The 15,431-nt window shown below is 40.8% G+C and overlaps 3 non-coding genes across 3 annotated transcripts; 2 read left to right on the forward strand and 1 right to left on the reverse strand.

Moving 5' to 3' along the window:
• Positions 1-2,935: 2,935 nt before the first annotated feature.
• Trnav-aac (transfer RNA valine (anticodon AAC)) lies at positions 2,936-3,008 on the reverse strand. Its single transcript has one exon. It is a non-coding gene; the product is annotated as a tRNA-Val (tRNA).
• Positions 3,009-6,294: 3,286 nt separating this feature from the next.
• Positions 6,295-6,367, forward strand: Trnav-aac (transfer RNA valine (anticodon AAC)). The gene has a single exon. It is a non-coding gene; the product is annotated as a tRNA-Val (tRNA).
• Positions 6,368-8,114: 1,747 nt separating this feature from the next.
• Trnav-aac (transfer RNA valine (anticodon AAC)) lies at positions 8,115-8,187 on the forward strand. Its single transcript has one exon. It is a non-coding gene; the product is annotated as a tRNA-Val (tRNA).
• The last annotated feature ends 7,244 nt before the right edge of the window (positions 8,188-15,431 follow it).

The raw sequence follows: 15,431 nt of genomic DNA on the forward strand, positions 1-15,431 counted from the left end.
ACCTGGGTTACGTCACTGTTTTGAAAATGCACACACCACAAGTGCATTTCGCATAGATTTTGGCCCAAAAAAATTTTAAAAATATTTGTAAGGCTGCATAAATTAGGGTAAAGTGGAACCTCCCGCCATTTTTACTTTATAACAGCGCAATGTAAACATTTTGTTATGAAATTCCATCGGGAGAACCTACCTTACAGTCCTATGATTTGATAACATGCATTGGAAATGCTATGGAAAGTAAAATTGAATTATTTTCTACAATTCTATAAAAAATAAACACGAGAGTGTCCATTATAGGAATATTTTGGGGGGTCCAGAATAAGGAAGAAGAACGTCTCGAAACGAAACATTAAAATCATAAGAAGTGTCGACTATAGTGTCGACTATAGGGAAGCAATTTCCTATTCACGCAAAAGAATCTTGCAATATTGAAACAACTATTCCGATTGTTGCATCAAACAACACGGATATTGTTGTTTCAATCTTCAATGTTGTTATTTCAGCATGTTCACATGCTTTATGCAATTGAACATTATTGTTGTTTTAATCTTGCATCGCTTGATTGAAACAATAATAATATCGTTCTTTTGACAATCATTTCATATATCATCCTGTCTACAAGAAGTCAGCACAGTGCAGAGGTGAAGTGGATGACTCTCACTCCCCATGGTTGAAACCAATATATTCGCGAATTGAATCAACTATCGCGTATGGTTGATTCAATCCAATCCAATCCTATCAATGCGATGTATCAACAATAAATATTGTTATTCATAAATCAATGCAAAAATATTGTTGATTTGAAGCAGAATTCAGTTGATTCTACCGTATTTTTTCTCCGTGTTATGGACTGGGTATAGTAGAACCCAGTCCATAACACGGAGAAAAAATACGGTAGAATCAACTGAATTCAGTCAGACTTTAAAATGTCTTTGAGTGTTTTATTTATGTATTGTGAAGACGAGATGCAGAACTTGTTATTAGATACAGAGCAAAATTCTACTACTAGAATAAATTTGTAAAATGAAGTTGAAAAATGCAGCGTCCCGCGAGACCCGGGACGTCTGGTCACATCAATTAAAATCAACCAAATGAAACAAATATGCCAATAAACTGAAGATTCACTCGTATTACACCAATGCCAAACATGCTCGATTCGATAGAATTTTGAATTCAGACCTTAACTGTGAGGCCGTCCTCAGTCAAGGAGCTAGATTTTACTAAGGTCGTGGCGCAAATCAGCGCTATTTGTCTCTTTTGCTCTCCCGCTAATCTTATGCAACGCAAATAGTGACGTCACTATTTGCGTTGCATAAGATCAACGGGAAAGTGAAAGAGACAACTAGTGGCACGCAGCGCAGATCTGCGCCACCTTAGTAAAATCTAGCTTCTTGGTCCTCAGTGTCTCGTACTTGACTTTCGAGTAAAGTCGAAAAAATCAATCACAAATAGGGTAAGGCGGTATAATGCGCCCCACCTGGCCAAAACGGCCCCCCCCTTTAATTTCTTAATTAGACCGGTAGTCCTCTACGGACACGAGACCTGGACGATGCTCGTGGAGGACCAACGCGCACTTGGAGTTTTCGAAAGGAGAGTGCTGCGTACCTTCTATGGTGGGGTGCAGATGGCGGACGGTACGTGGAGGAGGCGAATTAACCACGAGTTGCATCCATGGGAGAACCATCCATCGTTCACACCGCGAAAATCGGACGATTGCGGTGGGCCGGGCACGTAGCCAGTATGTCGAACAGTAACCCGGTGAAAATGGTTCTCGACAACGATCCGACGGGCACAAGAAGGCGAGGTGCGCAGCGGGCAAGGTGGATCGATCAGGTGGAAGATGACTTGCGGACCCTCCGTAGACTGCGTGGTTGTCGACGTGTAGCCGAGCCGACGTTGGACCGAGCCGAATGGAGAAGACTCATATATACCGCACAGGCCACTTTGGCCTTAGTCTGAATAAATAATAATAAATAATAATTAATTTCTAGAAAACTATAACTAATTAAGACTCAAAATCAGTTGGTACCTATGAATATTTGTAGAACCATCATACTATGTGAATGTGGAAGTATTTTTGTATTACATCATATAAATAAAAGAAAAATACAAAAAGTTACAGCTTTGATGTAACTTTCAATGTCTGTTTGCTCAGCATTCTGGAGCGACTCTAGCATACTGTCCGCAAAACTTGCACTGGAACACTCAGTTGGGCAAAAAAATAACTTTTCTCAGTGGTTAATATGATATGAAATTGCTTCCATCTTCAAAAATGTAACGTTTTTCAAAAATGTGTTTCAATGGTCAAAACGTCCCAGTTTTGTTTAGGACGATATGCCCTTATCAACTGGACACAAGCGCGGCGAGCTTGCAGCAGTTGCTTCCGAATTATATGGAAACTATTGAAATGTAATTCAAACCTGCTTAAATGGACTTATGTTGGTTTTTCAATGTCAAGCACATAAGGACTTGTAACCATTTTATTAGGGGATTGATAAAATACAAATGAAGGGCTATGAAATTGTCCAGGCACCTTTTGAAATTCATTTTCTCACGACTTTTCAAAAAAGCTTTATTACATGTTATCTGTAATATTTTTATATTACTACTCATGGGCAATGCATTAGCGACTTCTTGAACTACTACTTAGGGGGGACTTCATATTATACCGCCTTACCCTATGAATCAGTTTAAGTCTTGGAAAGGCAAAATGCGTGAACCGTAGTACCCAAGTCAATAAAGCTTACAAAATTCTTTTGACAGGCGCTCAGAAGTTATTCATAATAACGCCTACAACATTGTCCATTGTCGCCGAAATTAGCTTCCCAGAGACCCAAAGGTTATCATAACATTTTGAGTTTTTACGTGAAATAATAATTATTCCGCCCAGCGCCCTTTCAAGATCTCTCTCGCATACCTAACAAAAGAACAACTATGTTTCCGCCCGGGATCGAACCGGGGGCCTTCCGCGTGTTAGGCGGATGTGATAACCACTACACCACGGAAACAACATGTCATGACATGGGGGCGAATTGATCAATTTTTGAAGAATAAAAAAAAAACATTGTAATTGATCGCACATGCGAAACACAAACAAAAGTAGGCATAGGAGGAATAGAACGATATGGTTTGTGAAATGCATTAGAATGAAAATATGACTTTTTTTCTTAAGAACTTTCAATTGCACAGACCTATTCGAAAATATGGTAACATTACATTACTTGTTATGCAGCGCAAATTAATTGTGTTACTTTTTTTTTTGGAAATTTTTACTGTCAGTCACCATGCTTAATGTTGTAAAACACATTTCTAGTTTCTTTCGGTGTTTCAAATCAAACTTCACCTAGTCAGCTTAAGGACAAAGCTGGAATAATACAAAGGACAGTTGTACGTGGCTTCCGTTTTGAATGGAGTGCCCTTGAAAACGCGAGTACATTTTGTTTTGGATTCCGTGAGGATTGAATCTGAAGGGTAGCCCAAAATCAGCAAAAACAATAAAAGTACATATTGGGACCATGAGCAGGGCACGATAATGCAACTGTTACACTAATTTGCCGAACTCTGCAGATGATGAATCTAAATAGTTGACAATGCACTAAATTATGTTTTTACACGATTTACATTTTGTCAATTTTGCACTCTATTCAACCGCATTCTAAATAGCATCTGATTTTACTTTGAATTATTTAGATTTTTTTTAAACATGCAAAGATTTTGTTGGCAAAATGAATTAAAAATATGAGCTATAAAAGTAGTAAAAAACAGATTTTTTTCTGTTTTTATACATTAAAAATAGTTCTGAAATTAAAAAAAAAAGGAATCTTTAAAAAAAAAAATATTTTAAAAAATTATTAATTTTCATAAATTTACTTGGAGGCACACAAACAAAATAACGAAACAAATTGTAGTATTATGAAATTATAATTGCCTTATTCCAAAATATTGGGAAATATTATTTTATCACGCACGAAGCTGAAGAAGAATGTAAGATTTTATAGAATCTGATGTTATTACATAGCCAGAGTTACGAAATTAATAGATGTAATACTGAAATTTTGAAAACTTTTATTTGAGAACGTTGACAACTCCAAACCAGGAAGTTATATTTGTACCAAAGTATGAACTAGGGATAAAAATGTTTTATGAAAAGATTCTATCCTCGTGTCAGAATGTTGGGAAAATTAACGTTTTGCTTGAAACGCAGCTGTTTCTGAACTGAAATAACAAAAACACTAAATCCCGCAATGATATATTCATTTTGTTGGCATACAACTCTGAATTGTCTGACGAAATAATGATTTAACGATACATATTCAATATGTCAAAACAGAAGCCAAAATATTCTTGTAGCATTAAGATCTTCCGCTTAGATTAGGCATAGTATAGCTTCCCTCGCTTAAGTCTATTTACGGTGATTTAATACTATCGCAATATTGCATCATGCCTTGTTTGTAGCTATAGTATCGTCATCAAATCGATACATTCTCTATCCCTACCAAGCAAGCTTGTTGTTTTTGCTTTGCTAATCTCCTAAGCTGGTGATGTTTGTTGTTCTATTCTGGCATGCCTTACACCTAGTTGTAGTTAGATAGTGTTTCCTGTGTTGGGAAATAAAATACTGCACCCGGTCGACGTGTAAAATTTTGCAACAAAGTGTAAGTCTTCTTCGCCGCGATAGTTCTCAGTTGGGTTGACACCGTACCGAATGCCAAAGGAGGAACCACGAACGCCAACAACAGTAAACAAGTGCTCTAAGGATGGAGGAGGTGTTGTTTGTTGTAGGCCACATATTTATAATCCCTGAACCTGAGCACGTGTCAGAGCGCATGAGTTTTAAATTTATTAGCGTTTCACCATCCATAGTGCTGGGCTGCACCGAATGATTGACTGACTGTGCCATGGAAAATTGCACTGTGGAAAACAATGTTGCATCATTGTTGCAGAACAACAAAATGGTTTTATTGTATCTAGCATTTGTTCATAAAGCTTGAATCAAATATATTTTGAGAATAAAATGAAAAGCACTTAAACAGAGATTTGACTGTTAAAAAATCAAAATGGTACAATTTTCGGTGTTTTTATAACTGTGCGTATGGTTTCGGAACAGAACGCAACACTTCCTCATCCTCAAGACAGGAAGCCCCATCGAATGCCAGATTACACGCTTTTCCAGAACCGCACCCGGCTGATAGTAGAAGCAAAATGGTTGGTGAGAAACACGGGAAAAGCGATCTGATATGCGCTTCTTAGGTTTTAAGTTTGACTATAACCAATTTTATACATTTTGATGCTATTTTTTTTTATTCTCTGCCATTTTAAAGATACATTTGAAAACACTTAAAAGTTGTTCAATCAATCAAAATTCAAGAGAAAATACGGTCTCTTCCAATAATTGTTATATTGAGTTTTTCGGTAATTTGAGTTAGTTTCCTTACCGTAAAGGTTTTTTTCTCAACTAACACGTTTTAGATCATTCTCTTTTAAGCAACTGAAAAGCAATAGTGCGACGGATGGCCCCTCCGGATTATAGATCCTGATGGGACGGTGTGTGGTAGTACGGCAGCCAGTGCTATAAAATATTCAAATCCGATACTTGAGCGTGGTTTCTCCAAAATCTGATTAAATTTACATAAGCTTTCGAAGTCGTCGTCGTCTTCTGCTACTTGTTTTACTTTTCGGTAGCTGGTTGCGTTCCGAGAACGGTGAAAGCACCTAATCAAATTTTATTTCCCTAGACTAATTCCCGCTTCTTCAACTAACTGGCGAACGGTTAGCTAACTGATATAATTTACAGGCAACGTCGTCGCCGGTGTCGAAGGGTGCTTCCAGGGGTTAGTGGCGCTGGCTGTTGGCTTCGGTGGCAGTGGAGCAAGTCGTGATATGCTGGGTTCGCCTTTCTCGTTTGTTGCTGCATCTTACCACCTATCAATGCACTTGGGAGCACTATATCAAGCAATTTATCCGAGCACCATCATCATGATCTTGTTGGTGTAAACGGTGCAAGACACGACTCGTAGGAAGTCTGCCATAAAGTGGTGCTATCTGGAAGGTTGGACTAACAACGAAGCAGCGGTGTGAATTTTTCGTGTTTGCTTCATAAATAGATTCGAAATGGGTGACGGCTATAACAAGAGTGGCGCGTGCATTTAATTTTCTTGTTTAAATAGCGGTTTTAAATGTGTGGAATGAATGAAAACGTCTTTTGTCAAATATGTGCGCAACAGATGTTTTTCATTACTATGTACGAATATTATTGAAATGTTTTGATTTTGACGAATCACACACTTGCAGACGGTTTCCGTGGTGTAGTGGTTATCACATCCGCCTAACACGCGGAAGGCCCCCGGTTCGATCCCGGGCGGAAACATATTTTTAATAGCTCTGATTTGATTTGAAATTCTAAATTTCGGGTGATTTGAATAGATTTAAAAGTTTTAAAAGTCCAGTTGGTTATTATTTCCCTAAATCTCGGGTACTTATTCAAAAGGACGTATGTGATTTTGTAAACAAAGATTCAAACGCCGATTTGTCCAGTCTGATGACAATCCCACGCAAACCAACACCACCAACAGGTAGCCGAAGGCTTTCCATATTTGTCTGTGGTGATGGTTTGCGTGGGAGTGCCATCAGATTGGACAAATCGACGTTTGAGTCTTTGTTTAAAAGGACGTATGTGATTTTGTAAACAAAGATTCAAACGCCGATTTGTCCAGTCTGATGACAATCCCACGCAAACCAACACCACCAACAGGTAGCCGAAGGCTTTCCATATTTGTCTGTGGTGATGGTTTGCGTGGGAGTGCCATCAGATTGGACAAATCGACGTTTGAGTCTTTGTTTAAAAAATCACATACGTCCTTCTGAGTAAGTACCCGAGAAATATTTCTTATTGTGAAAAGGACCATCAAGAGGACAAGAGAGGATTTATCAAAGCATGATAGTCTTTATGGAAACTGAAAATACTCGTACACCATATATATGGGTTCCTTATTTATGCTCATTCCAGAATCACGACAAGGGGATCTCTATTCTTTCGCTTGTTTGCAATGATTTCCCTTATCTTATGCGAAGCAGAAACAAAATTTGATGATAAACCGTACATTGTAAGCATCGAGAAAAAGGAAATCGTTGTCAGTAGATGAAGTCAGAGGAAGACAGAGAAGAAATGGTTGAACTGAATTACAGTGAATTAATAAGAATAATTAATTGAAGCACCAGTAAAGATTCGGTGACTACAAAACTAGAAGCTGATGCCAGTTAATAGGGCAGTTAATTGGTAGATAGGGTAGAAGTGCGGTTGCACTAAAAAATGTAATATTTGTAGTGTTTCATCACAATAATAAAAAAAATGCTAGCGTATCCACCAAATCGAAAAATTCAGAAGTTTAGTAACGACCCATAACCCTATCGTTCGGTTATAAGTTGAAACAACAATCCCGTACCGTTTCAGCTTGCCTAATTCCTCAATTTCTCTAGGCAAAGAGCATCGTATCAATAACATTGCGCCTTGTGATACTTTGCTTTTAAAAAGTAGGTACACAAAACAACATTCATATCTAATTATGCCCTCATTTCATAAAAAATATACTCGATTACTGAGTCAAGAAATGTTTGACAAGGTTTGTCAATACAGACCCCATTCGATTTTGGCAACACGTTCGGAACATTTATGTTGCCAAAATCGAATGTTGCCAAAATTGAATGGTTTTTGTTTTCTCATGATACTTCAACATTTCTTTACTTTTTGTGACGCTAGACACACTGTGACCCTTTTTTTACGAATTTTGTAAACGTTTACACCAAAAAAAATGTTTACGTTTTTTTTATTTTTTTTCGTCTGTTTTGGGGTCTCACCAATTACTTTTACTATTGTCAACCTACGTCATGTTGACTGGTTGTTGCCAAAATCGAATGTTGATTAAACCGAATGTTGCCAAAACCGAATGTTGCTCAAATCGAATGCGGTCTGTAGCTATAATTGTTACACCTTATTTTGTTCGTAGAGTTGGATGATTTTCCATAGACGCTTGGTGCGGATTGGCAGAATCACGACCAACTGAAAATGAAAAAAACGATTTTTATTAATCAGTTAATTGATGACAACTACATACATTGTTTCCGTGGTGTAGTGGTTATCACATCCGCCTAACACGCGGAAGGCCCCCGGTTCGATCCCGGGCGGAAACAGTCACTTTTTAATGAAAATCATTAACAGCCTGAAATTACAGTCGACTCACTACATCTCGATGTTCTATTATTCGATCTCGTCCTATGTCGATGGATTCCTCAGTCCCTACTACACACTTAATTTTATTTACCGGGCTCGGTTATCATATTACCGAATTCTCAACAGCTGAGCTCTCGGTACCCACCTCAGTAAAGTAGTTTAACTAATTACCGAGGTCTCGGTTCTGAGCCCCCGGTGGCGAAATGTCAATTATAACTGAGCACTCGGTAAAACACTACCGAGTGATCAGCTAAAAATAGTGCGGATTTCGGTAACAAATAATACCGAATAAATTGTATTCAGGTTTTGGTTTTTCTTAGATAATAAAATAAGGAAGAGATAATAAAATAAGGTAGAAGAACAATCACGGGGTTTTTAGCAAGGATTTTCGTTATCCATCGTTATATTATTCAACTTTAAGCATATCTACTTATATATAAAAATAAATTAGTTAGTTTTCGTATCCGCATAACTTTAAAACGGCTGGATTGATTTCCTCCATTCTTTCAGAATCTTTGACGGGTCATTTGCCTGAAATTTTAACCAAGACGTTAGATATGAAAAGCACCTTCTTTCGAGAAAATCTTTGAAATGAATAATCCACTTAAAAGTGAGATAAAAATTTTACTTATCCATCGATACCAGATGTGAGTCTAGTCTCTTCAGGAAAGTTGTAGCGGATGGTATTTCAATCCACATTGCCAAAGACACCCCAAACCTAAGGCTTATATAGTGCGAGATGTGTGACGTTTTCTGTGGAAGGTCTCAGAAATCAATTTATTATCTTCTTCTTCTTCGTCTTCTTCTTCTTATTGGCATTACATCCCCACACTGGGACAGAGCCGCCTCGCAGCTTAGTGTTCATTTGAGTACTTCCACAGTTATTAACTGTGAGGTTTCTAAGCCAGGTTACCATTTTTGCATTCGTATATCATGAGGCTAACACGATGATACTTTTATGCCCAGGGAAGTCGAGACAATTTCCAATCCGAAAATTGTCTAGACTGGCATCGGGAATCGAGCCCAGCCACCCTCAGCATGGTCTTGCTTTGTAGCCGCGCGTCTTACGTACCAGTTTGTTATCACCTTCTACAAAGTTTTTTGGTTAACAAAAAAATAAGTTTTTGTAGAACATCGGTCATCTTTTAAAATTGAAAAGTTATGGTCAAATGTCGACTGGAGTTAGAGTTGCTTATGGGTGTGATTTTCTCAGTCTGAGGATAATTTAAACGGCTAGATTTTGAAATTACCCGACGTTTCGGCGGAATGTATTTGGCCTTTTTCATGGTTGACAAATAATTTCTGATTTCCGGATCTAGTTTCGGAATGGTTTTTTTGAGGAATTTCTGGAAGAATTTGTTTAAGAATATCCTGAAATAATTGCTGATGCAATTCCTTAAACAAAATTATGAAGTTCCTATTTTAATTTCTGCGAGAATTCCTACAACAATTAACTTGAATTCCTTGGTACATTGCCTTAGATATAAGGCAACTTATTTATAAAAAGATTTTTACAAAAAAAATCTCCTTAAAGAGTTTTAGAAGGTTTTCCTGAAACAATTTTCGTAGGTGTTTTCAACTAAATTTGTTTAAGGGTTTGCGAAGGAAAAAATTCTAATGGATCTCAGGTCCCACAGAAATTCTTAGAAGAATTTGTGAAAGAATTCTTGAAGGAATTCCTATAAGAAATTCCGGAGGATTTTCTTAAGCAATTTTCGAGGAAATTTAGAAAGGTATTAAAAACCAATGAGAAAAATAATTGTATTTCCGAGAACAAATTGAAAGGGAAATTAGAAATTCTTTTGGAAAATGCTTCTAAAGTTTCTTCAGGAATACCTACGGAAATTGTTCAAGCAATATCTTCGGAATTTCCTTTAGTCCTTCCTATGTTTCTTTAGAAATGCCGTTGAAAATTACTTTAGGAGTTTTTTTTCGGAATTTTAAATTTCACTGTAGAATATATAAAAAAAAACCCTGATAAATCCACCTAGCGGTGATGGTGCCTTTCTCGTGCATTATAAAAACAGTATTTTGGCCATTACTCTTGAGCCCATAGTCTGATCTGGCCAATTTTCAATAAGAAACAATGGGAGAGTATTCTGCGTCGAATACAATTTGTTGCGAGTAAATCGGTTAAGGATAAGTGCCTGAAAAATGAGTGACATTTTTTTACTCATTTTTTCTCTAAAAATAGTGGTATTTTGGCCATAACTTCCGAGCCCATAGTCCGATCTGACATCACATAGACATCACCTAGACATCACATAGACATCACCTCAATTCGTCGAACTGAGTCGATCGGTATATAACACTATGGGTCTCCGAGCCTTCTATAAAAAGTTTGTTTTTGGAGCGATCATATAGCCTTTACGTATACTTAGTATACGAGAAAGGCAAAAAGTATTTTGGCCTTAACTTCCGATCCCATAGTCCGATCTGGCCAATTTTCAATAGGAAACAATGAGAAACTTTTCTGCGTCGAATGTAACTTGTTGCAAGTAAATCGGTTGAGGATGAGTGCCCGAAAAATGAGTGACACTTTTTTACGCAATTATTCAGTAAAAAAAGTATTTTGGCCATAACTTCCGATCCCATAGTCCGATCTGACCAATTTTCAATAGGAAACAATAGGACATCATTCTGCGTCGAATGCAACTTGTTGCGAGAAAATCTGTTAAGGATAAGTGCCCGAAACATGAGTGACACTTTTTCACGCGATTATTTCGTAAAAAAAGTATTTTGGCCTTAACTTCCGATCCCATAGTCCGATCTGGCCAATTTTCAATAGAAAACAATGGGACATCATTCTGCGTCGAATACAACTTGTTGCGAGTAAATCTGTTGAGGATAAGTGCCCGAAAAATGAGTGACACTTTTTCACGCGATTATTCCGTAAAAAAAAGTATTTTGGCCTTAACTTCCGATCCCATAGTCCGATCTGACCAATTTTCGATAGGAAACAATGGTAGAGTATCCTGCGTCGAATGCAACTTGTTGCGAGTAAATCGGTTGAGGATAAGTGTCCGAAAAATGAGTGACACTTTTTTACGCGATTATTCCGTAAAAAAAGTATTTTGGCCATAACTTCCGATCCCATAGTCCTATCTAACCAATTTTCAATAGGAGATAATGGAACACGATTCTGCGTCGAATGCAACTTGTTGCGACCAACTTGAGAATAAGTGCCCGAAAAATGAGTGACACTTTTTTGCTCAATTATTCAGTAAAAAAAGTATTTTGGCCATAACTTCCGATCCCATAGTCCGATCTGACCAATTTTCAATAGGAAACAATGAGACACTTTTCTGCGTCGAATGCAACTTGTTGCGAGTAAATCTGTTAAGGATAAGTGCCCGAAAAATGAGTGACACTTTTTCACGCGATTATTCCGTAAAAAAAGTATTTTGGCCATAACTTTCGATCCCATAGTCCGGTCTGGCCAATTTTCAATAGGAAACAATGAGAAACTTTTCTGCGTCGAATGCAACTTGTTGCGAGTAAATCGGTTGAGGATAAGTGCCCGAAAAATGAGTGACACTTTTTCACGCGATTATTCCGTAAAAAAAGTATTTTGGCCTTAACTTCCGATTCCATAGTCCGATCTGACCAATTTTCAATAGGAAACAATGGTAGAGTATCCTGCGTCGAATGCAACTTGTTGCGAGTAAATCGGTTAAGGATAAGTACCTAAAAAATGAGTGACATTTTTTTTTTGGGTTGGTGCGCACAGACACACACACATACACATACACACACACACACACACACACAGATGTAGGTTCAGATGTAACATTCCTGATCTACGTCGATCCGGCTCTGAACACGGTGCTATAAGGCACCGGAGTCAACCCTTGCATGGACCTCACTGTTTACAAAGGCACCCATGGGATCACAAAAGGCGACTATCTACAACGGGTAGAGATAACGGCCCGGAGGGGGGACCCTTTTAACATGGAAACGAATACAAAAATCAACGAAGGAGCAGGCGGAGCGATTGTTTTCGCAAAGAGTGGGAAGCTGCAGCGATCTCCAGTGATGGCGCAGGCAGCAGTAGCAAGTACCAGCAGTTTGGCTAAGACTGAGAACCAGGCAGGCCAACAGGAGCTAGGATCTGAGAATAGGGTGTCCACACCAAAATCGGCAAGTAGTGTTATTCAGGAGGAACTACAACTTGGGAGGTCCAACCTGATGGAAGTGCGGAAGCGAGTCAACGAGCTTTATGACTTCGTGAAGGACAAACACAATGTCCACACTAAGATAAAGGTTCTAGTGACGAGCATCAAATCCGCCGTTAAAGCTGCCGAGCACGAACAGAACGCGCTCAAAAAAGAGCTGAGGCAGCTGAAAAACGCTGAGAGAGGGAGCGGAGCATGCAGCAGACACACAGCAGACACCAATGAGCATCCAAAATACTCGCACGGAGAAGCGAAGCAGGGACTCGCCAGGGGAGCAGGAAGTCCTGAAGAAGCAGCGGAACGTGCACGATTGTGCTAACGTACTAAAGGATGGCGCCAAGAACGGGGAATGGCAAACCGGAGAAAGCCAGCGAGAGAAGAGGAAGAAGCAGAAGGTGACTGTGGAAAAGAAGAAGGAACAGAAGAAGAAAGAAAACGTCGATCTCCTCAGGAGAGGGTCAAGGGCGACGCCCTGATCATCGAAGCGAGCGACAGGACGACGTATGCAGCAATCCTAAGGAAAGTAAGAGAAAACCCGGATCTCAAGGACTTGGGAGAGAAAGTAGTGAGGACTAGGCGTACCCAGAAGGGGAGTTGCTGTTCGAGCTGAAGAAAGATCCAACAATCAAAAGCTCGGCCTTCCGGGAGCTCGTTGCCAATTCCTTGGGCAGTGAAGCAAACGTAAGAGCTCTTACACAGGAAGCAGTAGTCGAGTGCAGAGACCTGGACGAGATTACGTCGGAAGACGAACTGAGGGAGGCTCTTGTCTCACAATGTATGCTGAGTGAGGTGCAGATGACGATCCGGCTTAGGAAAGCGTACGGTGGTACACAAGTAGCAGCGATACGATTACCAGCAGTTGCTGCCAACAAAATGGTGGAGGTGGGCAAGGTGAAAGTCGGATGGTCGGTGTGCCCGTTGAGACTCACTCCGCGGGTCACCAAAGAGATGGAGAGATGCTTCAAATGCATGGCGTTTGGACACCAGGCGCGAAACTGCAAAGGTCCGGATAGATCCGGTCTATGTAGAAAATGTGGCGAAGAAGGACACGTTGTTAGGGGACTGTACGAAGCAACCGCGATGCCTGCTCTGCAAACCGGAGGACGGAAACGACCATACGACGGGTGGCTTCCAATGCCCTGCATACAAGAAGGCGATGGCGGGCCGAGATTAATGGAGATCATCCAGTTGAATCTCAATCATTGCGACACCGCACAGCAGCTGTTGTGGCAGTCGACAACAGAAGCAATGTGCGACGTGGCAATTATTGCTGAGCCGTACCGGATCCCTTCTGACAACGGCAACTGGGTGGCGGATGCTACGGGGATTGCGGCTATCCAAGTGATGGGCAGATTCCCTATCCAAGAGGTGGTAGACAGCTCTAACGAAGGTTTTGTTGTCGCCAAAATCAACGGGATCTTCGTGTGTAGCTGCTACGCACCCCACGGTGGACTTTAGAGCAGTATAACAGGATGCTGGATGCACTCACGGAGAAGCTGATCGGCCTTAAACCCGCAATCATCGGAGGCGACTTCAATGCTTGGGCAGTGGATTGGGGAGCAGGCTGACCAACGCCAGAGGTTACAGTTTGCTGGAGGCGCTTGCAAAGCTGGAAGTCAGACTGTGCAACGAAGGTACCGTTAGTACATTTCGCAGAGACAGCAGGGAGTCCATCATTGACGTGACGTTTTGCAGCCCGTCGCTGGTGAGAAACATGAACTGGAGAGTTTGTGAGGACTACACTCATAGTGATCACCAAGCTATCCGGTATAGTGTTGGAACACGGCTACCGACGACGCGGAGAGGGATAAGGACTACCGGGCGAAGATGGAAAACGAAGGACTTTGACAAGGAGCTTTTCATCGAAGCACTTCGAGTTGACAGCGGCGCAATAAATCTGGAAGCAGATGAACTGACGGAAACGTTAGCGAGGGCTTGCGATGCGTCGATGCCAAGAAAACTGGAGCCATTAGACAGCCGACACCCAAATTACTGGTGGAACGAATCTCTTGCCAATCTTCGTGCTGCCTGTCTCAGGGCCAGGAGACGTTTTCAGAGGGCAAGGTCTGAAACGGTAAGAGAAGAACGTAAGATAGTTTTCCGGGAAGCTAGAGCGGCTTTCAAACGGGAGATCAAAGTCAGCAAGTCCAACTGCGTCAAGCAGTTGTGCCACGAAGCTGACGCTGATCCTTGGGGTAATGCTTATCGGGTGGCAATAACGAAAATCAAGGGTCCAGCGACGCCAGCGGAGATGTGTCCGGACAAGCTGAAGATCATCGTGGACGGTCTTTTCCCGCAACATGATTCTACGATGTGGCCGCCTGCACCGTACGAAGATGAAGACCGTGTCACCATTGCAGGTATGCAAGTCTCCAACGACGAGCTGTCATCAGTGGCGAAGGGTCTGAAGAAGAAGAAAGCTCCGGGTCCGGATGGAATTCCAAACGTGGCTTTAAAAACTGCGATACTGGCGTTTCCAGATTTGTTCAGGATGGTGCTGCAGAAATGCCTAGCAGATGGTTACTTTCCGAATAAGTGGAAGATTCAGAAACTGGTGTTACTGCCGAAACCAGGAAAACCGTTGGGGAGTCCAGCTTCGTATAAGCCCATATGCCTGCTGGATACACTGGGGAAGCTTCTGGAAAGAATTATCCTTAACAGGCTGACGCAGTTCACGGAGGGTGAGATCGGCTTGTCGGAGAAGCAGTTTGGATTCCGAAAAGGCAGATCGACGGTGGATGCAATTAAAGCGGTCGTTGAAGTTGCAGAGAAAGCATCCAAGAAAAAGAGGTGCGGCAATCGGTTCTGCGCCGTAGTAACAATTGACGTCAAAAACGCGTTCAACAGTGCCAGCTGGGAGGCCATCGCCGTAGCGCTGCATGGAATGCGGGTTCCTGGCTATTTGTGTAGAATCCTTAAGAGCTACTTCGAAAACCGGATTCTGGTCTACGATACGAACTCGGGGCAGAAGTCGATTAGGGTTACGGCGGGTGTTCCGCAAGGCTCCATACTTGGCCCAATGCTGTGGA

The sequence above is a fragment of the Armigeres subalbatus genome, chromosome 3 (assembly GCF_024139115.2).
Source record: "Armigeres subalbatus isolate Guangzhou_Male chromosome 3, GZ_Asu_2, whole genome shotgun sequence".
Lineage (NCBI taxonomy): Eukaryota > Metazoa > Arthropoda > Insecta > Diptera > Culicidae > Armigeres > Armigeres subalbatus.